Here is a 22756-nt window from a genome sequence, read left to right as displayed (position 1 = left end):
TCTCCATTTATATATGCCTCTACAGAGTTTAAATATTTTACTTTTTATATTTTTAACAATTGTACAATATATGTATAATGATTACAGAAAATCATGTGCAATTATTATACGAGTATATAACTATCATATAGTTTTCACATGCATTTATATAATTATATATGATTACGTAAAGAATATGCCCACTTATATTAAAATATATATAATTATTTATAAGCATGCATTATTTTAAACAACAAATATAATCCGTGATTTTTATACATAATAGTATCTGCGTTTTGTATTAAGTAACTCCGGAATGGTACGATACAAATAAATAAATAGAAGATAAATGTTGATACTTGCATTAAATGCGAGGTGTGATCAAAAAGTAAGGTGACTTTTTGATTTTCGCGCGCTCTGTACACTCTAATTTCACAATTTTTTTTTGTGTGTGTTGGTACACTCGTCACGATCATATGTTCACAGTTTTGACTATATAGCATGTGTTGTTTTTATATGAGAGGCATAAAGGTTAGACTCGTGTTTGCGTGCTCGGCGATTTTTTGCTGTTGAAAATAATGGAGCAAAGAGTTTGTATTAATTTTTGTGTAAAAAATGGTATTAAGTGTTCAAAAATTCTTGAAATGTTGACAGTGGCGTACGGTGAGTTAACTTTGAGCAAAAAAAAATGTTTATAAATGGTATAAGTTATTCCAAAAAGGCCGAGAAGATGTTAACGATTAACCTCGCTCTGGACGCCCCAGCACGTAAAAAACCGACGAAAATGTTCAGGAAGTGAAAGAAATTGTGTTGAAAAATCGTCGAATCACGATTAGAGAAATAGCTGATGATCTTAACATTTTGTTTGGCTCATGCCAATCAATATTAACGGATGTTTTGGGTATGACACGTGTGACACCTGCGAAATTCGTCGTTACTAGTGAGTACTTTTTTGGCCAAAAATAATACTATCATCATGCCTTAGCCACCGTATTCACCAGACTTGTCCCCTGCGACTTTTTCCTCTTCCCAAAATTGAAAAGGCCTATGAAAGGACGAAGATTTGCGACGATTGAAGAGATTAAGGCTGCATCGCTGGAGGAGCTCAAGGCAATACCCAAAAGTGCATTTCAGAAATGTTTTGACGACTGGAAAAAGCGCTGGCACAAATGCATTGTATCAGAGGGGAGGTTATTTTGAAGGGAATAACATAATTTTGGATGAATAAATGAATATTTTTTTATAAAAATGAAAAGTCACCTTACTTTTTGATCACACCTCGTATGTGTGTTTAGATGTCGATGAGATCTTTATAGTTAACACAGTATATATATAACACAGTACTTATTTATGAATACATTGACTTTTACCGGCGCGGTTCTGCTCGCTATGCCTTCCTCTCGCCTGCTTCCTTCTCATCACTCCCATCGCGCTCACTCACTCTCCCTCTACTTGGACTCGCATACCACTCTATACGCATACTTTCGCTATCGCATGAATAGAAATTTACCTCACATTCCAACACACCTCCTTAAATTTACATTCATAGAGAAAAGTTTGATCTGAATTTTTCAAATTTGTTTCGGCCTAATGATTTAGTAAAAATATCTGCAATATTATCTTCAGTATCAATTTTTCTCACATCAATGACGCCATTCAAATAATTTTCATTTATGAAGTGATAATGTGTTTCAATATATTTTGAGTTCTTTGTAAAGTTATCAAATTTTGCAATGCTTATTGCTCCGTAATTATCTTCGTATACATTAATGAGATTCTTAATATCTATTTTAAAGTCATTTAATAGGTCTTTCAATAACTTAAGTTCACTCACAGCTTCAGACAGTGCAACGTACTCTGCAGCGGTTGAGGACTTTGTTACACTTCCTCTTTGTTTTCCAATGTACCACATTTCCGTGCATTCTAATTACATATCCTGTTGTTGAATTTTTATCTATAGTATCTCCTGCCCAGTCCGCATCAACATGACAATCAAGTACATCTGCACCTATATTTTTCTTAAATTTTAACTTAAAGTCTCGAGTTAAATATAAATATTTCAAGATTCTCATTGCATATTTAAAGTGTGTTTGGTCATAGCAATTTTAAAATTTACTTACAAGGAAACACAGGGAAGTGTCCGCCTCAGATTAAAACATTTTTAATATGTTGTAGTACCGATAAAAATAAGGGACATGTATTTTTTTATATGTGCCCATACGCACTTTAAGGGGGTGAAACACCCCTTTGAAGAAAATCGGTTTTTTTCTTTCGAAGTGTATGCCGTCGAAACTATAAGAGATAGAAAAAAATGTTTTAAATGAAAGTTGAATGGCTCGAAGAGTAATTTATGACAGCGGAAAAAAAATTTTTTTTTTTAATTTGTTTTAATACTTTCCCCCACAACTTACCAATTTTTTTTCAAAATTTTTATTTTTTTATAAGCAAAATAAAGCTTATTTTATTACGAATTCAACGGTATATGATAAAGTTACGATACAACATTCCCATTTTCCAAAAATAATTAAAAATCTCTCGATACGCACGGTACGCGCGTTCGTGCGCTACAAACGTGACTCCCTTCGATTTCGACGTGCCTTTAATATGTTGTACAGATTAAAATAAGGGACACGTATTTTTTACACGTGTCCTAATACACTTTTAAGGGTGAAACACCCTTTTGAATAAAATCGGGTTTTTTTTTCGAGACGTGTATCGTCGAAACTATAAGAGATAATAAAAAAAAAACTCCCGACTGCTGCCAAAAGTTGGTTTAATAACAAGAATTAAAAAGTTTAAGATTAAAAATTAATTAATAACAAAAAAAATTAAAAATTTAAAAAACAATTTAAAAAATTATAAAGTTAATTAAAATTAAATAAAAAATTAAAAATTAAAAAGTTAATTACAAAAATTACAAAAATAAGAAAAAACCAACAATTTAATAAAATTAACTAAATTAACAAATTTAAATTGTTAATGTTATAACGCTGAATGTTATAACTATTCAGGATATAATGTAATGTTATATTTATTATTTAGCGTGGCGTCTCCCGACTGCTGGTTAAGTACAATTTATTATTGAAAAAAAAAGTATTTTATTAAACAAAGTGTAAATTTCAATTTTAATTTTTAATTGGTACAATAATGTGCTAAAAATATAATTAGCGTTTAAAATGTCAAGTATTAGTTTTTTCTTTAATTAATTTTTATTTCAAACTTTTAAAACTATTTTTTAGTATCCGTAGTTTTATTTTTTGTTGTTATTTTAATTGTTTAATTAATTTTTATTTCAAACTTTTTAAAGCAATCTTTTTATTATTATTTTTTAGTTTTGTTGATTTTCTGTTTTTATGTTAATTTGTTTTTTATTTCCAATTTTTTACTAAATTTCTTAATTTAGTTAATTTTTATTAATTTGTTGGTTTTTTTTATTTTTGTAATTTTTGTAATTAACTTTTTAATTTTTTAATTTTTATTTAATTTTAATTAACTTTATAATTTTTTAAATTGTTTTTTAAATTTTTAATTTTTTTTGTTATTAATTAATTTTTAATCTTAAACTTTTTAATTCTTGTTATTAAACCAACTTTTGGCAGCAGTCGGGAGTTTTTTTTTTATTATCTCTAATAGTTTCGACGATACACGCTTCGAAAGAAAAAACCCGATTTTCTTCAAAGGGGTGTTTCACCCTTAAAAGTGTATTAGGACACGTGTAAAAAATACGTGTCTCTTATTTTAATCTGTACAACATGTTAAAGGCACGTCGAATTCGGAGGGAGTCACTTCCGTAGCGCACGAACGCGCGGGCGGGTGTGCGTACCGTGCGTATAGAGAGGTTTTTAATTATTTTTGGAAAATGGGAATGTTGTATCGTAACTTTATCATATACCATTGAATTCGTAATAAAATAAGCTTTATTTTGCTTATAAAAATAATAAAAATTTTGAAAAAAAATAGGTAAGTGGTGGGGGAAAGTATTAAAAAAAATTAAAAAAAAATTTTTTTTCCGCTGTTATAAATTACTCTTCGATCCATTCAACTTTCATTTGAAACATTTTTTTCTATCTCTTATAGTTTCGACGGCATACGCTTCGAAAGAAAAAAACCGATTTTCTTCAAAGTGTTTCACCCCCTTAAAGTGCGTATGGGCACGTATAAGAAAATACGTGTCCCTTATTTTTATCTGTACTACAACATATTAAAAACTCGTTTTAATCTGAGGCGGACACTTCCCTGTGTTTCCTTGTTAGATAATTCACACTATAATTAATATCCATTCTAGTACTCGAGCTAATATAAAGAAGTGCTCCAATCAAATTTTTTATATTTTAACTCTGTAGATGCAGACTGTGCTAGTTCACATTTAAGGTTTTGTTCCATTGGCGTCGCGTACAATTTTGTATCTTTTTGCTACCGACTCTGTATATGCCTTCTAATCTAAAGTCATTTTATTTTTTCTACAGTTATAATCAATGTTTATACCTAAATATACTTTAATTTCTCCCATATCTTTGATCTGAAATCTTTTCATCAATAGAGCCTTAATACCGTTAAGATTTGCTTTGTTTTCACCACAGATTAATATATCATCTACAAATAAAATCATATACATTTCTTCTCCATCAACGTGCCTTGTATATAAACAATAATTAATTTTGCTACGCTAAATCTTATACTTTATACTTATACTTTATAGATAACTATTAAGGCATTCATACCACGCTCTTGGACTCTCCTTCAGCCCATATAACGCTTTATGAAGTTTACGAGGTGTGTTCAAAAAGTATCGCGAATTTTGTGTTTTTTCAAAAATTATTTATTTTTTCATGAATATCTATTTTGTCCCCTTCAAAGTAATCCCCATGAGATATTATACACTTGTGCCAACGGTTTTTCCAATCTTCGAAGCACTTCAAAAAATCATTTTTTTTTATCTTGTTCAGCTCCTCCTTCGATGCCGTCTTTATCTCGTCAAGCGTAGCGTAACGTCGTCCTTTCATGGGCCTCTTCAGTTTAGGGAACAAGAAAAAGTCACAGGGGGCCAGATCTGGGGAATACGGTGGCTGCGGCATCATTAGTGTGTTGTTTTTGGCCAAAAAGTCGCGCACAAGCAACGATGTGTGAGCAGGGGCGTTATCGTGGTGCAAAAGCCAATTTTTGTTCTTCCACAAATCCGGGCGTTTCTGGCGGATTGCTTCGCGCAAATTGTGCATAACTTGCAGGTAATATTCCTTATTGACCGTTCTACCCTGTGGCAAGAACTCATGATGCACCACGCCCCTGCAATCGAAGAAAGCTGTCAGCAAAACTTTCACATTCGACCGAACTTGGCGCGCTTTTTTCGGTCTTGGTTCGTGCGGCAGCTTCCATTGAGATGATTGAGCTTTGGTTTCCACGTCATAACCATAAACCCACGATTCGTCACCAGTTATGACCCTCTGGAGCAAATTTGGGTCGTCGCGGACAGAGTCCAACATCTCATTAGCAATGTTCATGCGATGCTGTTTTTGGTCGCAATTGAGCAATTTTGGTACGAATTTCGCGGCGACCCGTCTCATGCCCAAATCATTGATAAAAATCGAATGGCACGAGCCAATCGATATGTTTAGGTTCTCAGTAACTTCTCTAACGGTGATTCGACGATTGGCCAATATCATTTTCTCCACTTCATTAATTTTTTCGTCTGTTGTTGAAGTGCTCGGGCGTCCGGCACGCTCTTCGTCGTTCACATCTTCTCGGCCTTCTGAGAACATTTTGTACCACCGATAAACGTTGCTTCGGTCCAAGGTAGCTTCTCCGTATGCCACAGTCAACATTCGGAATGCATCCGCGCACTTAATTTCGTTTTTCACACAAAATTTGATACAGGTTCTTTGATCCATTTTTTTGAATAGGTAAAAATCGAAGACGATCCAAAACACGTGCAAGCAAAGCAGCTGTCAACAATTAAGTGAACATTCAAAATGGCCGAGCTTGTCGGCATAAGTGAGAGACATGAGTACCAACATAACGCCACAAAAAGATCGAAATTCGAATATACGTAACCCGCGAAAATTCAAAATTCGCGATACTTTTTGAACACACCTCGTACATACCCTGTCTGTATCATCATCATAATCTTGAGGTTGTTTTACATAAACTTCTGATACAATTTTACCGTTCAAGAATGCAGTTTCAACATCCAATTGCATTATTGACAGACCATTTTGAGTACAATATGATAATAACACTTTTAACGTTTGCATTCTGGCAACAGGAGAGTATATATTTTCAATTACTTCTTTTTGTTGCAACCCTTTTTCAACAATTCTAGCTTTGTATACATTTTCTGTTTTCTTTGTATAAACCCATTTCTGGTCTAATATCTTTTTATCTTTTGGCTTATCAACTAGTTGCCAAGTTTTATTTTTCTTTAAACATTTGATTTCTTTATTCATTGCCACTTGCCCTTCTTTGGAGTTTTCTTCATTCATTGCTTCATTATAGTCTAGAGGACTATCTGCACTTATATAATTTACATAAATACAATACACATGATTACTATCGGTATATCGGTTGGGCTGTTTCCTATTCCGTTGAGACCGTTTTAGCTTATTTTGCACATCGAAATTTTCATTTGTTATTGCTTGTTTGTTCGAATTTTCATTTTCCGACTCACTTTGATCCCCTTTCCTTTCTTCATAATCATCATTATCATCTTCTAAACCTACAATATTTACATCTTCTTCAATAATATCTACATGCCTAGATATGACTACTTTGTTATTGCACAGAATTCTATAACCTACTTTTTCATATACTAATATACCTAGTTCAGCCTTTTTGTCCCATTTATTTATCCTTTTATTTTCGGGAACATTTACAAAAATCTTACTCCCATACAATCTAAGATTACTAATATCAGGTTTTTCCCTTATCATAATCTCATATGGTGTCTTATTTTCTAACGTATTTGCTAAAGTTCTGTTTTTCAAATAGACTGCTGTCTTGATTACTTCTGCCCAATATTTTTTATGTACTTTAGCTTTAGCTAATAAGCACCTAGCCGTATCCATTACTAATCGATTATATTTTTCTGCTGTCCTGTTTAATTGGTGTACATATGGTGGACATGGTTCAATTTGTATCCCTTTTTTACTTGCTAACCAAAAAATATTCTTATTTATGTACTCAGTACCATTGTTGCACCTTATTTGTTTTACTTTCTTTCTAGTTAAATTTTCTACCAGATTTATGTAATTTACAAAGCATTCATAAACTTGATCCTTAGATTTAATGGTGTAAACTTTTGCAATTTTGCTAAAATCATCAATAAATGTCAAAAAATATTTTTTTTCTTTGTAACCTAGAGTGTGATGTGGACCATTCAAATCAGTGTGAATAATATCTAATACATCCTTAGTTTTATGTCTATTATTATTGAAAGGGATATTATGCATTTTATTTTGAATACAAATACTACATCTCATATGTCCAGGTTCTAATTTACTTGGCATACCTCGAATCAGACTATTTTTACATAAAGTATCCAAATAATTGAAGTTTACATGGCCTAACATCCTATTAAATTTTTCTTTTAAGGTCACAATTTTGTTTTCATTTGAAACCATGTATGATTCTTTATTTTCTATTGTGCTGTTCAATTTGTATAAATCATTTACTTTGTATGCTATACCAATCATTTTATTTTTCATATTATATATTTTTGCTGTATTTCCTTCAAAAATAATTCCATTTTTGTTTGTTACCTTCCCAAAGCTTATTAGATTTCTATCCATTTGTTCAACAAAAAATACATTCTTCAATTTTATTTCAATTTTACTCCCATATACCTGAGTATTAATAAAAACGCTTTCAACTTTTGTAGCTTTCAGAATTTTTCCATTTCCTATCTTAACATCAATCGGACTTTTCAAAGTTTCATAATTTGAGTAATAATTCATGTTATTTATTATGTGATTCGTGCATCCACTATCTAACATCCATTCGACATTATTCTCGCATAGATACATATCAACATTCTTACAATTTCGTACAGAATACATCACCCGACTCATATTCATCAACATTTGAATACATTGCATCACGTTGATCTCGTTGGTCACTCCGTTGCTGTTGATACCAGCTGCCTCTGCTTCGTGTACCTGTACCACGGTTGCCTCGCCCCCCTCGATGGGTTGAACCTAGGCTCTCTCGGGCGTTGTTGAACTGCCTGTCTTGGTACTGATGCCATGCGCCACGAGTGCCACCTCGCGCTGTCGGTTGATTTGGGCCTCTGTTGCACTGGTATTGCAGGTGTCCTTCCTTACCGCACTTGTAGCACGATTTTTTGTCTTTCTTCTTTTCTATAAGAAAGGCATTCGTACTGGCACCTCGACTCTTCTCGTTTTGCTTCTTTTCTTTATCTCTGAGGTCGTGCATTTTCATTTTGTCCTTTACAAAGTCGGCTGTTCTATCTTCTTTAGCCATCACATCAATAAAGTCTCCAATGTAGCTTAACGAGCTTGGTAGCGTTCTAAGTAAGTTGTTTAATTTCTCTTTCTCTGTGACTTGTGCACCGGCATTTTTCAATTCAATAATTAATTTTTCAAAATTACTGAAAAATTCGCTGACCTCACTGTAATCCTTCAATTTTATTTTCTCAAGCTTATTTCTTACAAAGATTTGTAGTGCGGTCGACACTTTTAAATAAAGCTTATCTAGCTTCTTGATTATCTTATAAGCCGTTTCTTCATCATTGATGAACTCTATCTGCTTATTAGATAGTGCACTGTATATATAATTTACAGCCTTCAAGTCCTTTTGGTTCCAATTTTCAGCATTTTCATTTTGCTGCCTTACACGTTTACACGTTTCTTCACATTTTTTCAGCTTCAAAATGTTAAAATCCTCTTTTTCCACGTGCTGTAGTCTTTTCCATCGAACATCGGAATTTTGATTTTATCAGCCATGATTTCTTCTTCTTGCGATTCAAGAATTATTTATTTTAATAATATAACTCTTTTAGCAATTTCCATAAACTTTTCTCTTATAGCACTCAACAATCTTTCTCGATCAGTTGTATTTTCGATCACTTTTCCTTTGTCGACCATGTGTTAACATACCTACGCTTCTCGAGCTTAATTTTTCTTGCAACCACGTTCTGCTACCATGTTGATAATTGCATTAAATATGTGTGTTTAGATGTCGATGAGAGCTTTATAGTTAACACAGTATATACTCGTATTTAACACAGTATTTATTTATGATTACAACTAATTTTAAGGATTACATTGACTACTTTTACCGGCGCGGTTCTGCTCGCTATGCCTTCCTCTCGCCTGCTTCCTTCTCATCACTCCCACCGCGCTCACTCACTCTCCTTCTACTTGGACCCGCATACCACTCTATACGTATACTTTTGCTATCGCATGAATAGAAATTTATTTCACATTCCAACAATAAAAATATTTTTTACCCGGAAAAAACTGTTTACATATAATTATAAATAATTGTAAAAACTTCTTATATATAATTATAAATAATTGTATATAAAAAATTTTTTCTGTGTAATTTATACTTTTATTGACTTCTATTTATTCATTTGTAACTTGTAAGCAATTGTACATGCTTTGTTGTTTAATCGTATCCTGCAAAAGTTATCTAGTATAAAAAACTGATTCTGTAAAAATTACAGATTATATTTATTACAGTAATGATATTCTTCATAAAAATGTTTAAATCAAAAATACTCACCACATATCCTATATTTGGATATATGCTTTTTAGTTTTAAAGTAACAAAATGCTACAAGATTTTGAAAATGTTTGGGACGCGTTTCCAAATATTCGCTTTTATACCACAAATATTGAAAAAGATTTTTGAATCTAGGCGAAGAAAGCTGATTGTGAATTAGTGATTGTAATTTAGTTATTTCATTACGGGAGTGCAAACTAATATCTTCCTCTTGAAGAAAGAATTACGTTATCCAAAAATGTTAGCACAAAATTTTTCTAAATCCGGAATCCAAAGACATCTAAAGCCTGAATGATGCTCGTCGTCTCCTTTGGTATGGTTAAAAATGTAACTTTTTTATCTTGTGGTATATGTTGTTCTAGCTGGCTCGGATAGTGTCTCGTCCATGAGTCAAGTAGAAGCATGGCCAGTATTCGGTAGATATATTTTGGTGAAGCAAGTTCTGAAATGTTCTGCAGTGAGTTTTCCTGATCTGGAAACCTGGATGTATGTTAACAGGGCAAAATAGAGTTTCTTCCACCTTTGGTCCAAATGTTCCTGCAAGCTTCTTCAAAATGATGTACAGTGGTAAAAAAAGATTTTTTGTCAATAAAATATTTAGGTTTTTGTTATAGAGTCACCGGTTTTGACTTCAATTAGGTTTTTTAGTGAGGGGGTCCTGAAAAGGGCTGTTTGGTTCTTAATGTTCCGGTTACGCCGGGTTAGCGGTTTTGGGATCCAAGAAGGTAGTTGCGTTTTTTTGTCCGTTGCCTCTTCCTTCTAGAAGAATGATTTTCCTGGGTGTTGTGTCTATCCGCTTGGTTCCACTCGGCCAGAGTTTGACAATCCCGTGTGGCATAGTGGACGTCTGTCTGGGTAGCACTGTCGATTTTTGGCTCATGGATTGAAACTGCTGGAGGTAAAGCCAGTGGAGGTGACCAGTGGTGAAAGAGGTTACCCCAAGAAATCCACACATCAGGAAGGTGAAACTGGCCGTGCGTGTCTTGGATCGTCGTCCCTCAAGAAGAATGACGGTGGCCTGTTCCGTCTTGCCAGAGATAGATGCAGCGGAACTAGCTTCCAATCAATCCTAAGGGTTCCGTTGGTGGAGCCGAGCTCAACACTGAAGTGCCTGACTTTAGTTTTTTCGATGGCGCCAGGCTCGACGTCGGTCCCAAAAGTCTTTCTCACGCTTGCAGAGCTAGGCTCGATGCGAGGGAGAGTGGTTATAATCCGATAGCTGTGCTCTACCGGAATGCTAACAGAGCAGAGCTCAATGTGAGGTTGAAGATGTCTTTCCCGAGAGCTAGGCTTGATCGGTACGTTAGTCACTTCGGGACCCTTGCTTGACCGTCGGCACTTGGTTAAAGGACGTGCCGGGCGACAAGGTATTTGCCGATACACTGCGTCAGAGGTTAACGGTATGTTGTCTCGTGGACGTTCTTGCCGTGGATAGGCGAGCGAAAGCTGGTTTCTTGAGGCTCGCGAAGCCCCTTATATCCTGATTTTATCCGCGCCTGATTCCCGAGTTTGAATGCCGCGTAGCGGTAGCGCCGCGGAAATAGGCGGGTGCGCGCGCGCGCGTTTGATGACGGTCGGACGGGCACACCGGCGGACCCTGAGTTTGAGCGTCGCATAGCGGTGGCGCCGTAGAATTATTCTAAGCGCATGGGTGTATTATAGTGGCGGTTGGACGGACGCCACAAAATACATTGACCATTGCAATCCACAGTTCTACAGTCAAAATTAAATAAACGATATTTTGCAAAAATAATAATTTTTTTATTCATAACTCGTTTTTAAATGTATAAAGTATTAGGTACATACTTTTACATCGTCAGCGACTGATTTAACAGTCCAGTTCAAAAAACTTATTATTTTATTAGTTTAATTATTACTATTATTATTATTATTATAAAACTCTTATTTTAAGATTTATTGTACTATACCGATTTGTCTTTAACACTCTTTTGCGTAATACGCTATTAGCGATACGTATTCATTCCAGTGCGAAAAAATCAAGCGCACGAACAGGTACTTATAGCGTGTATATATAAGAAATTTGTTGTTATTTTTTAAGAATGGTAAATCGAAAAGACATTTTGTTATATACGGTTGAATTTGTATAGAAATAAGCTTTAACTCTGTCATAAAAACGTTTGAAAATGTTTAAAAACAAATGTAAGAAGAGTATAAAAAGCAATTAAAAAAATTTTTTTAATTATTGTTTTAAAGTACTCTTCGATTCATTCAACTTTTATTCAAAACATTTTTTTCTATCTCTTATAGTTGTAGTAGTGTACCAAGCGCTAATCAATAATCTCAACGTTAGTTACTAAGTATATTGCGTTAGTTATTAAGTGCGGGGCCCGAGCTTCCCAAGAGCTGTACTGCAAGATCGGATTTTGTTTTTACGCTGTTGCCGGGCAAGAACGCGCCGGCAGTCTGCAAGAGGCAATCAAATCGTCACACGAGCTACAGACGTGTTCCAGCCCGTTTCTTCCATTAAATTCACATTTCCTCTTATCAGTGTCTATTAGTCATCCTGAAAACCCCTACACTTCTAACAAAATTAGAAGTAGGATCGAGGAAATAATATCGAGGAAATAAGATCGAGGAGAGAAGACCAAAGATAAGCCTAAGGATAAGTTCAAGGATAAGCCCAAAAACGACGGAGAAGCGAAGAAATTTGTGACGGTGCGCTGCGTGAGGTATTTGCGACGTGCGCGTAACGTGCTCGTGAGCGAGCAAGGCGAGGGAGTTTGCGGATCGGTGTGGCTTGAGCAGTGATCGGTTGCTGCCCGAGTAAAGGAAGTACGCATAAGTGCGAAAGAAGGAGACACAATGAAGAAACCGTTGGGCGCGGACGGCGTCAAGAAACGGTGCACAAAAGATGATTGAAGAAGCCATTCGAATACGGTCGGTGACAGAGGAGAAAGAGGGCGTGTAGAAAACGATACACGACGATAAGTCGGTCGATAACTGAGATTGCAAGAGTTGATGGATACTATTGGCAAAAAAGAAATTAAGCTGATCGGCAGGATGAAGGATCTTAACAATTGTACGGTGATGACACTGAAAGAAAAACTAAAGCAAATGAACTTGAGTGCTAGTAGCAATAAAAGTGAATTGATTTTAAGCTTAAACGAAGCTTATCCGACTGGACAATAGATTGTTGACTTTGACAGTGAGATGGGCGTTGAGGGAGTGAACGAAGATACGACAGCGAGTCGACAAGCCGGGGCGGAGGGGTCGCCAAAACCGCAAAGCGAGTCACAGCGCTTACGAGAGAGAGGACGAGCTTGCAAGTCGAGAGAGAGAGAGAGCTAATGCAACGTGAGCTAGAAATGATCCGACGGGAGAATGAGATGCTGCATTCGGTGATGCAGTCGACGACCCGCGGAGACACAAGTGTGAGAGGAAGCATAAGTGCAACCGGAAGTCCAAGCGTGGTGACGTCAAAGATTAGCCTGATGCACTTAAAAGAAATGCTGTTGCTGTTTGAAAGGAAGAAAGGATCTTATCAATGTTGGAAAGAACAATTACAGGTGGTGAGGCAAATGTACCAGCTGGACCATCAGATGACCAAGTTACTACTCGAAGCAAAACTGACAGGTGATGCTGAAGAGTGGTTTTATTCAGTGCCGACCCATTTTTCCTTGACGATTGACAAACTATTGGCGCGTATGAAGGCTCTATACGGTCAACGGGAGACGAGATTGGCTCTGAGGAAGGAGTTCGAGAGCAGAACGTAGCAGCAAGGTAAGACGTTTGCTGAATACTGTCACCGGAAGATTATTTTGGCAAATAAAGTGCCGATAGACGAAGAGGAAATCGTCGACTACGTGATTGACGGCATTCCAGTAAAATCAATAAGACATTAAGCAATAATGCAGCGGTTCCCAAACAAGGAGGCGATGTTGCGGGCCATGGAAAATGTATCTATCGGATTCGAACAGAAGGCGTACCAGAAAGCGGAAAAGGCGTTCAGCGCGAAGGGTGTGACGAAGGTAGTACCTTTGGACAAGAAGGTCGACAATGAGGTTCGTGTGAAGCAGGAGCCGAAGTGCTTCAATTGTAATTAGCTAGGCCACATCACAGCTAAGTGTTCGAAGCCGAAACGCTAGAGAGGAGCTTATTTTAAATGCCTGCAACTGGGACATCGAACGAAAGACTATACGTCGAGAGACCAAACAAAAAGCGAGGTCGACAAGGACAATGGAGAAAAAAAAACAGATGTCAACAGTGTGTTTGACGGGAAACTCAGAGACTTCCAGAGAGAGATAGAATATCAGATAAGTAACGAAGTAGAAAGCGTAGCGGTAAATTGTAGGTTAGATATCCTGCTAGATACAAATAGTCCGGTACGGTTCGATAGTACCGGTAAGCTTCGTAAAAGATATCTTTGTGTCACCAAATTTAATTACGCCTTTGTCGTCAGAAAGTAATAAGTATTACGGGTTGAACAGTAGCGTTTTGGAAGCCAAAGAACGGTTAAAATGGCAATTAATAGTAAAGAATCAAAACGGGAGTCATTATTAGTCGTGCCAGAGAAAACGATGAAAGCTTTGGTAGTAATAGGTACAGACGTTCTTAATCAATTTTACGAGAAAGAAAAGTGTAACAAAAATTTAGAAGACAAAATAATTCAGGAGATATTAAATATTGATCTTGGCGAAAAGGACGCGAGTGGAGCGTTAATTATTAACCCGGATGTAAATAAAATAACACAAATGGCTGTGAGGAAATTGTTCGTTAAAGAATATATTGAGCCCAAGGCCAGAGCAATCAAAGGAAAACGCTGAGATTGAATTAAGACTTAACGCAAATAAACCATTCCATTTCTCTTGTTATAGACCCTCATACGCTGAGAAAAAAGAATTGCGGATACTGCTAGACTCAATGTTAGACGAGGGGATCATACGGCCGAGTGAGTCCGAGTACGCGTCACCTATCGTGCTGGTGAGAAAAAAAACAGGCGAGCTAAGGCTTTGCATAAATTATCGCGAGCTAAATAAACTATTGTTAAGGGATAACTATCTGGTACCGAACATCGAGGATTTAATTGGCTCTTTACAGTGTATGAAATATTTCTCGAGTTTAGACTTGAAAAACGGATTCTATCACGTACGAATGTCTCAAGACTCAATAAAATATACGGCATTCACAACACCATTTGGTTAATTTGAGTTTTTGTGTATGCTGTTCGGTCTTAAGGTAGCACCATCGAGGTCCCAGCGCTATATTAATCAGATTTTAGCAGACCTTACACGACATTCAAAAGTAGTAGTATATACGGACGACATTCTTGTTATATCAAAGACAATCGAACAGCACATCAACACGTTACGAGAAATTTTTAAATTATTTGTTGCAAACCGACTAGAGTTAAGAGTTAATAAATGCACATTTTTACAAACAAAAGTAGAATTTATCGGATATTTAGTGTCGAAAAAGGGCATCAGCCCAACGAAGGAGAGAGTGCAGTCAGTACAAAAGATCCCAATACCTCGAAATATTAAAGAGGTGCACAGTTTCGTTGCTTTGTGTTCTTATTTTAGGAAATTTATTCCGTCATTTTTGTTGATAGCCAAGCCGTTGTATGAATTGTTGCGTAAGAATGTTTCATTCAAGTTTGGAGCGAAAGAATTACACGCTGTTGAAGAGTTAAAAAATAAGTTAACAAATGCACCTGTTTTAGCTATATATAATCTGAACCGCGAAACGAAACTTCATTGTGACGCAAGCATTGCAGGGTTGGAGCGATACTGATGCAACGGGGAAGCGATGAACAATTTCACCCAATTTTTTTTTTCTCAAAGCGAACCACCGATGTAGAGAACCGCTATCATAGCTTTGAGCTGGAGACGTTGACAATTATATATGCTGTACGACGCTTCAGAGTTTATCTACGGGGCTCTAAGTTTAAAATCGTAACTGATTGTAACGCGTTAACGTTAGCTTTTAAAAAGAAAGAGATGTCTCTGAGAATAAATAGATGGATATTAGAGCTAATGGAATATGATTACACAACAGAACACAGATCAGGCACAAAAATGGGGCATGCTGATGCCTTAAATAGATTACCAAGCGAAGATTGCTAATAGAAGATAACACTTTTGAGCTAAATCTTGCGATAAGTCAGAGTCGTGATAATAAGTTATGTGAGTTAAAAGAGATATTACAAAAGGCAGAAAATTCCTACTTTGAGATGAAAAACGGTATTGTGTTTAAAAAACATAACGGAGAATTGTTGTTCTATGTGCCTAAGTCTATGGAATTTCAAATAATGCATAAGTATCATGATCAAATGGGGCATTTAGGAGTAAAAAAGTTTGATAACATAATTGCTAATGATTTCCAGAAATAAAGCGGAAAATAAAAGAGTATGTTTTTAATTGTTTAAAGTGTATTTCATTTGCCCCATTGGTGGGGAAAAAAGAAGATTATTTAAATTGCATCCCGAAAGGTCAACTGCCATTTGAAATATATCATATAGGTAGACCACTATGGTCCTATCGATAAAGATCGGTCAGCGAAACGACACCTCTTAATCATTGTTGATTTTTTTACCAAGTTTGTGAAGTTGTACCCAACTAAAACTACTGCTACTCAAGAGGTGATAGAATATATAACTGATCATTTTGCGAATTTTAGCAGGCTGCGAGTTTTAATATCAGACAGAGGTACGGCGTTTAACTCTGGCAATTTTAAAACTTTTTGTATGGTAAATAACATTCATAACATCACATCTGTACGGCGATTCATTCGCCTAAAGCAAATGGTCAAGTAAGCGGATTAACCGGGTGTTAGGGCTCATGATTAGTAAGTTTATTAACAATGACGAAAAAATTTATTGGTATAAAATTTTAGCTGAAATCGATTTGCTATCAACAATACAGTACATAAAACGACAGGCGAAACTCCAAGTAAATTATTGTTCGGGGTTGAGCAGCGAGACAAGGTTGTAGATTCAATTAGTAAATATTTTTCGAGGGTAGACGGCAAATGTGATCGAGATCTAAATCGTTTAAGGGAAAGAGCGGCCGAAAGGATAAAGCAAAGTCAGAAGTACAGTAAGGCACATGTTGATAAAAAGCGGAAACCTACACATACATACAAAAATAGCAATTTTGTTATGATTAAAAATATAGACACCACTGCGGGAGCGTCCCACAAGATTATTCCTAAATTTAAAAAACCGTACGAAGTTGTACGTGTGCTCAGGAACGACAGATACGTGGTAAAAGATATAAGTGATTATCAGGTGACCCAAAAATCGTACCTGGGCATCTGGGAAGCTGTCAACGAGAGACCTTGGGCAACTCCGAGGTTGGAGTAGAGTCAGGATTGGCCGAGTGTAGTAGTGTACCGAGCGCTAGTTATTAATCCCAGCGTTAGTTACTAAGTATGTTGCGTTAGTTATTAAGTGCGGGGCCCGAGCCTCCCAAGAGCTGTACTGCAAGATCGGATTTTGTTTTTACGCTGTCGCCGAGCGAGAACGCGCCTGAGTCGGCAGTCTGCAAGAGGCAGTCAAATCGTCACACGAGCTGCACAAAACGTGTTCCGTTTCTTCCAATAAATTCATATTTCCTCTTACCAATGTCTATTAGTCATCCTGAAAACCCCTATACTCCTAACATAGTTTTGACGATATTCGCTTGGAAAAAAAACCGATTTTTTTCAAAATGGTGTTTACTCCCTTAAACTGAAATTGGGCACATACAAAAAATATTTTTGTTTTATGGGTAAATTTCTCTATGTGCACACAAAATTTTAGAATTTTTTGAATTTCTAAGTTTGCAAATCTTTCTTGTTATGTATGGAATATTATTTTAAGTACTTTTCGCATTCTAAAAGACGTTGAAGTAAATGTTCAAATAATCATGTTAAATAAACTTTAACACATGTTGATTATTTGAAATAAATTTGTAAAAATACTCAAAATAATATTTCATTTCTAAGAGACATACACAAAGTGTTAATTTTTAAAGTTAACATAAATGTAACACATGAAAATGTTATAAAAATAATAACATATCAGTGGTATATTAATTTTACTTTGAAGTAGTAATCAAAACGTAGTAACACAAACAAATTTTGACATATGGGCGCACAAATTTTTACTGTGTACTCAAGATCTGTTTGAGTTAATTTTCATGAAAGTATCCAACGCTGACATCTACACGATGTAGAGAAATATAAGGACATCAGTAGAATGCATAAGCGGATTCTAACTCGGGGATCTCAAGGGGATGCAGAGAAAGGGGGGAATATTTTAAGTTGCGCGGGGGGACCTAACCGGAGATAAGGTCACGCTGGTGGACCAAACTGTTGAGGGAAGGGGAGCGAGGAGAGAAATTTTTCGGGTCTTGCGGGGGAAGGGGGTTAACCGGAGACAATGTCACGCGAGTGAACCAAACAGGGTGGGAGTGGGGCAAAGAGGGGGATTTAACTGGGGACACGTGGATGAACCTAATCAGGGGAGGGGTGCTATCCGGTATAGTTCTGCGTAATCAATGTTTATATAAATAGTGATAACGATTAAATAAACAGAGTTAGCGACGATCGTCGCCAATGTTTAAATAAACAAAGATCATGTTCTTGGCCGATGTTTAAATAAACCTACCGACACCTTTGAAATGTGCCGCCTGAAGGCAACTAACCATTTAATGTAAACATGGACCATGTACACTAACAAAAGTTCCACTGATGCCTTAACACATGAAATTGTATACGTGTCAAAGCATATCGATATGATAGATTTGACGTGTTCTGACTCAAGATATTTTTACATTTTATGCCTGTCATCTAACGATTATATTCAATTAAATTATTAACAACAATTTACCTTTTTTGGTTTTAGTTACATTTTTCTTAGATTAAAGTATATAATCAATTTTTAAGTCGAAATTAAAGTTGCCATGTAATTAGTTTACTTTAAGAAAATTAATAAATATTGATAATAAATATAAATGTTATATTAAATTTTAAAATATATATTGTCACGTACTTTTCCTGACGCCGGAGAGAAACGGCGAAATACGCGATCAAACAACGGAATAACTCGCAAAACACGCGCGGGAGCGACGAGCGAACCGAGAAACATCAAACGCTCGCACCAAATCGCGAGATTAGGCGCCAGACGCGATGATACCGGTCGCGTCTCCGGGTTCACTTTTCAACTTTAAACACGGATTCACAACACGCGAGAACGCGTCATGCCGAAACGCGAAATCGTCGCTCGCACGCCGCCAGCTAGCTCCTCTAACCGGTAGAGGGGGGTAGCGGAGACGGGGCCGAAGCGGCTCTCTCACGGGAGGAGACGGGTAGGCGAGAAATCAAGCAAAATCAGGCCGATATAACAGATAGAGATCACATATATTGCAGTGCATGATAGAGACGGCATACAATAAAGAAAAAAAAAGAATAGCGTAGGTAAGGTTAACGTAAGACAGAAATACAGAGCGATAAGGAGTTGACAACAGAAATTAATAAGCCGGACACGGGAATTATCATACCATAATTACGCCATACGCGCCGATCATGACGACTGGCTCCGCGCGAAGCGCGGCAGCCAATCACGCGCATTCTGAACGGCGCGGCAAGTACGTGAACGCCGAGCCTTCGCTAAGGCCAATCCAGCAATTCCAAGACAAAGTACGCTCCAAAAAAGAGTCGCGCCGGCGACACGCAGTCGCCTAGACCGCACTACAAAATTAATAGAACACGCGCGATACACCAAGTCACCGATATCTCAGGCGGCCGTATGATCACGGTCGTAACACGACTCACGCACGTGCGCGAGGGCTTTGCGGCTTCCCGGGAAGCCGGTCGTTCGCAAACTTCTACGGCGGGACGGCTCAAACACACGCGGCAGCCGACAGCTGGGTGCCTCGACGAGGTCTCGGGCTTGAGGTGGAGAGCCAGCCAAACACTAAGAAGCAAGGTGCGTTCAATCGCCACGCGGCGGACGCACTCGCACACTAACCTAATGGCTCCACCTCAGAACGCGAGCCGGTCGACACCGACAGCTCGTGGCTTTACACAGCGGTTAGACGGGTCACCTCAACTTCAGCACGGTTCTTTCTCCGCTCCTCGATCCGCGGGGCTTGTCCGGGCCTGGCACACTCGACGATAGCCGCTCCCGATATCTCCAGCCGATATCTCGCACGCTCGCTCACGCTTCGCATAGCAGGGATTGCCGGGTCGCACGCAAAAGCTGAGAGGATCGCGCTCGATGCGCGATCGATGGGCGCTACTCCTCCCACAGGGTGTGTGATATCCTTGCGCCTAGCGGCGCGGCCTATCAGCGGCCGCCCTTATCTAGCCGTGACGTCACGGTAGCGCAGTGTCGGGTCTCCGCAGGTGTCGTGCGGTCCCCGTCAGCATCCGACATCCTCGTCGCTTTTGTTGTCCTCGCGGCCGACAGCCGCAGAATTTTCCTACGACGATTCCTTGCCGCTACCCTCCTCGATGGACAGCCGGCATTCGACGGCCCTCGTCCTGGCCGTTCGTCCGCCCCAGCCTGCCCATCAGCCATGCCACTGGCGAACTTTGTTGGCCATGCCACTGGCGTCTTTTGCGTGGCGCTTATCTGTCGCCACGTCTTGTCTCCTCCTCTCCGTCGGCGTTTTCTTGTGCGCCGGCCCTGGACGATCGCCCTCTCCTTTTCTGGTCGCGGTCCGTCTCCCTCACCGCTGCTGGTCCTTAGGCGGCGTTTGCCGAGGTGCCCGCGGTTACATGAAATAAGCCGCGAATGAGTAAATAAAATAATACGCTCCGCAGTCCCGCCGGAGATTTCGCTCTCTCGCTGAATGCCCGGCCCGGTCGTACGCGCCTCCTCGCGCTACACTTAGGCGGAGGACAAAGTGGCGAGGCAGATAAAACTGCCACGTCACAATATGTATTTTATATAATTTGCAAATGCAATTTAAATGTTATTTAATTTAACTAATACTCTGTAGATGCTTAAATTTTTCAATCGATAGATTTTTCTATAAATTCAAGATAAAGACATATAAGTAAAGTAAATAAAATAAAGAATGAGAATAAAATTATAGACAAATTAATGAATTTAAATAAATAAATGAGAGGAATTAATAAGGTAATTTCAATATCAAAGATTAAGCAAATTAATCTAATTAAAAGAAATTGAATTCTGAAGGGTATTTGATTATTTAAAATTGGATCAAATCCACATTCAAATGGGGATGTTTTTTCACGATCTTGAAATGATTTTTTAAAAATTAATAAAAAGCCTAGCGGAATAAATATAGTAACAGTGCCCCTACGGCTTTTCGGCCTTCTTTCTATATGGAGACGTGTCCAAGATAAAGCAAAAAAACGATTTTTTTACATTTTCACGATTTTCATAGTAACAAATCAAATAAAATTTTGAAAACTTTTGAAAAATCAATTACACTTAGACATTAATAAAAATATTTTTTCTATTTGCTTTCAATGCAAATTTCGATTTTTAAAAAATGAAAATAACTTTTAAATGTTTTTTCCACCGTGATTTCGTTGATTTACCACCTTGAAAAAATTACTTGTGTTGTCTTTGTGCCCAACTTCTACAAAATATATTTTTATTAGATTTTTTCAAAAAAATGCGCTACAAAAATTAAAATAACATTTTTCTTATTAATTTTCTTCAAAAAATGAGCAGATAAATCGTTTCTACCAGCTCTTTAACGTTTTATTTGTCTACATTCCATATTGTAATGTTTTGCTGATCACTTGGATCTTAATAATATTACTCTTAGACATTAATAAAAATACTTTTTACATTTATTTTTGATGCAAATTTCAATTATAAAGAACATTTAAACATTTCTTTCGCCCTGATTTTGTTGATAGACCACCTTAACAAAATTACATGTAAAACTCTGTTCCAAACTCCTACAAAAAATATTTTTTTAGATTTTTTTCAAAAAGTAGGCCACAATGAAATAATTTAAAATAATAACATTTTTTGTCAATTTTTATCGCAAAATGGGTAAATTATTTTTATCAGCTCTTTAACGTTTTATTTGTCTACAAAATTCATATTGAAATATTTTGCTGATCACAAGTTGAAAGTTAGTGATAACTAAATAACTTTTTAATTTTTGTAATTCCACAACATAAGCATTTATTTCATATTTATGAAATAAAAATCTCATGTTATGGAATTATAAAAATTGAAAAAAAATTTTGCTGTCACTAACTTTCAACTTGTGATCAGCAAAATATTTCAATATGAATTTTGTAGACAAATAAAACGTTAAAGAGCTGATAAAAATAATTTACCCATTTTGCGATAAAAATTGACAAAAAATATTATTTTAAATTATTTCATTGTGGCCTACTTTTTGAAAAAAATCTAAAAAAATATTTTTGGTAGGAGTTTGGAACAGAGTTTTACATGTAATTTTGTTAAGGTGGTCTATCAACAAAATCAGGGCGAAAGAAATGTTTAAATGTTCTTTATAATTGAAATTTGCATTAAAAAAAATGTAAAAATTATTTTTATTAATGTCTAAGAGTAATATCATTAAGATCCAAGTCTAATTTCATATTTATGAATTAAAAACCTTATGTCATGGAATCATAAAAATTGAAAAATAGTTTAATGCTTTTATCTTGAATATATAGAAAAAACTATCAATTGAAAAATTCAAGCATCTACAGAGTATTAGTTAAATTAAATAACATTCAAATTGCATTTAAAAATTATATAAAATACATATATATTTTAATATTTAATATAACATTTATATTATTATCAATATTTATTAATTTTCTTAAAGTAAACCAATTATATTTAATTTCGACTTAAAAATTGATTATATACTTTAATGTAAGAAAAATTTAACTAAAACCAAAAAGAGGTAAATTGTTGTTAATAATTTAATTGAATATAATCGTCAGATGACAGGCATGAAATGTAAAAATATCTTGAGTCGGAACACGTCGAATTTACTGTATCGATATGCCTTGACACGCGTACAAGTTCATGTGTTAAGGCATCGGTAGAACCTAGTGTACAGTTGTGGGCTAAAAGGTTGCAACACAT

At 36.5% G+C, this 22756-nt stretch overlaps 1 protein-coding gene across 2 annotated transcripts in view; it reads left to right on the top strand.

Annotated features, from left to right (window-relative positions):
* The window catches only part of LOC105195946, a 113413-nt gene that overhangs the window by 53998 nt on the left and 36659 nt on the right, over positions 1-22756 (top strand). The gene's annotated exons all lie outside the window — the stretch shown is intronic.

The sequence above is a fragment of the Solenopsis invicta genome, chromosome 4 (assembly GCF_016802725.1).
Source record: "Solenopsis invicta isolate M01_SB chromosome 4, UNIL_Sinv_3.0, whole genome shotgun sequence".
NCBI classification, from domain to species: Eukaryota; Metazoa; Arthropoda; class Insecta; order Hymenoptera; family Formicidae; genus Solenopsis; species Solenopsis invicta.
Note: the sequence above shows the minus strand (reverse complement) of the source record. Positions and strands in the feature narration are given on the sequence as shown.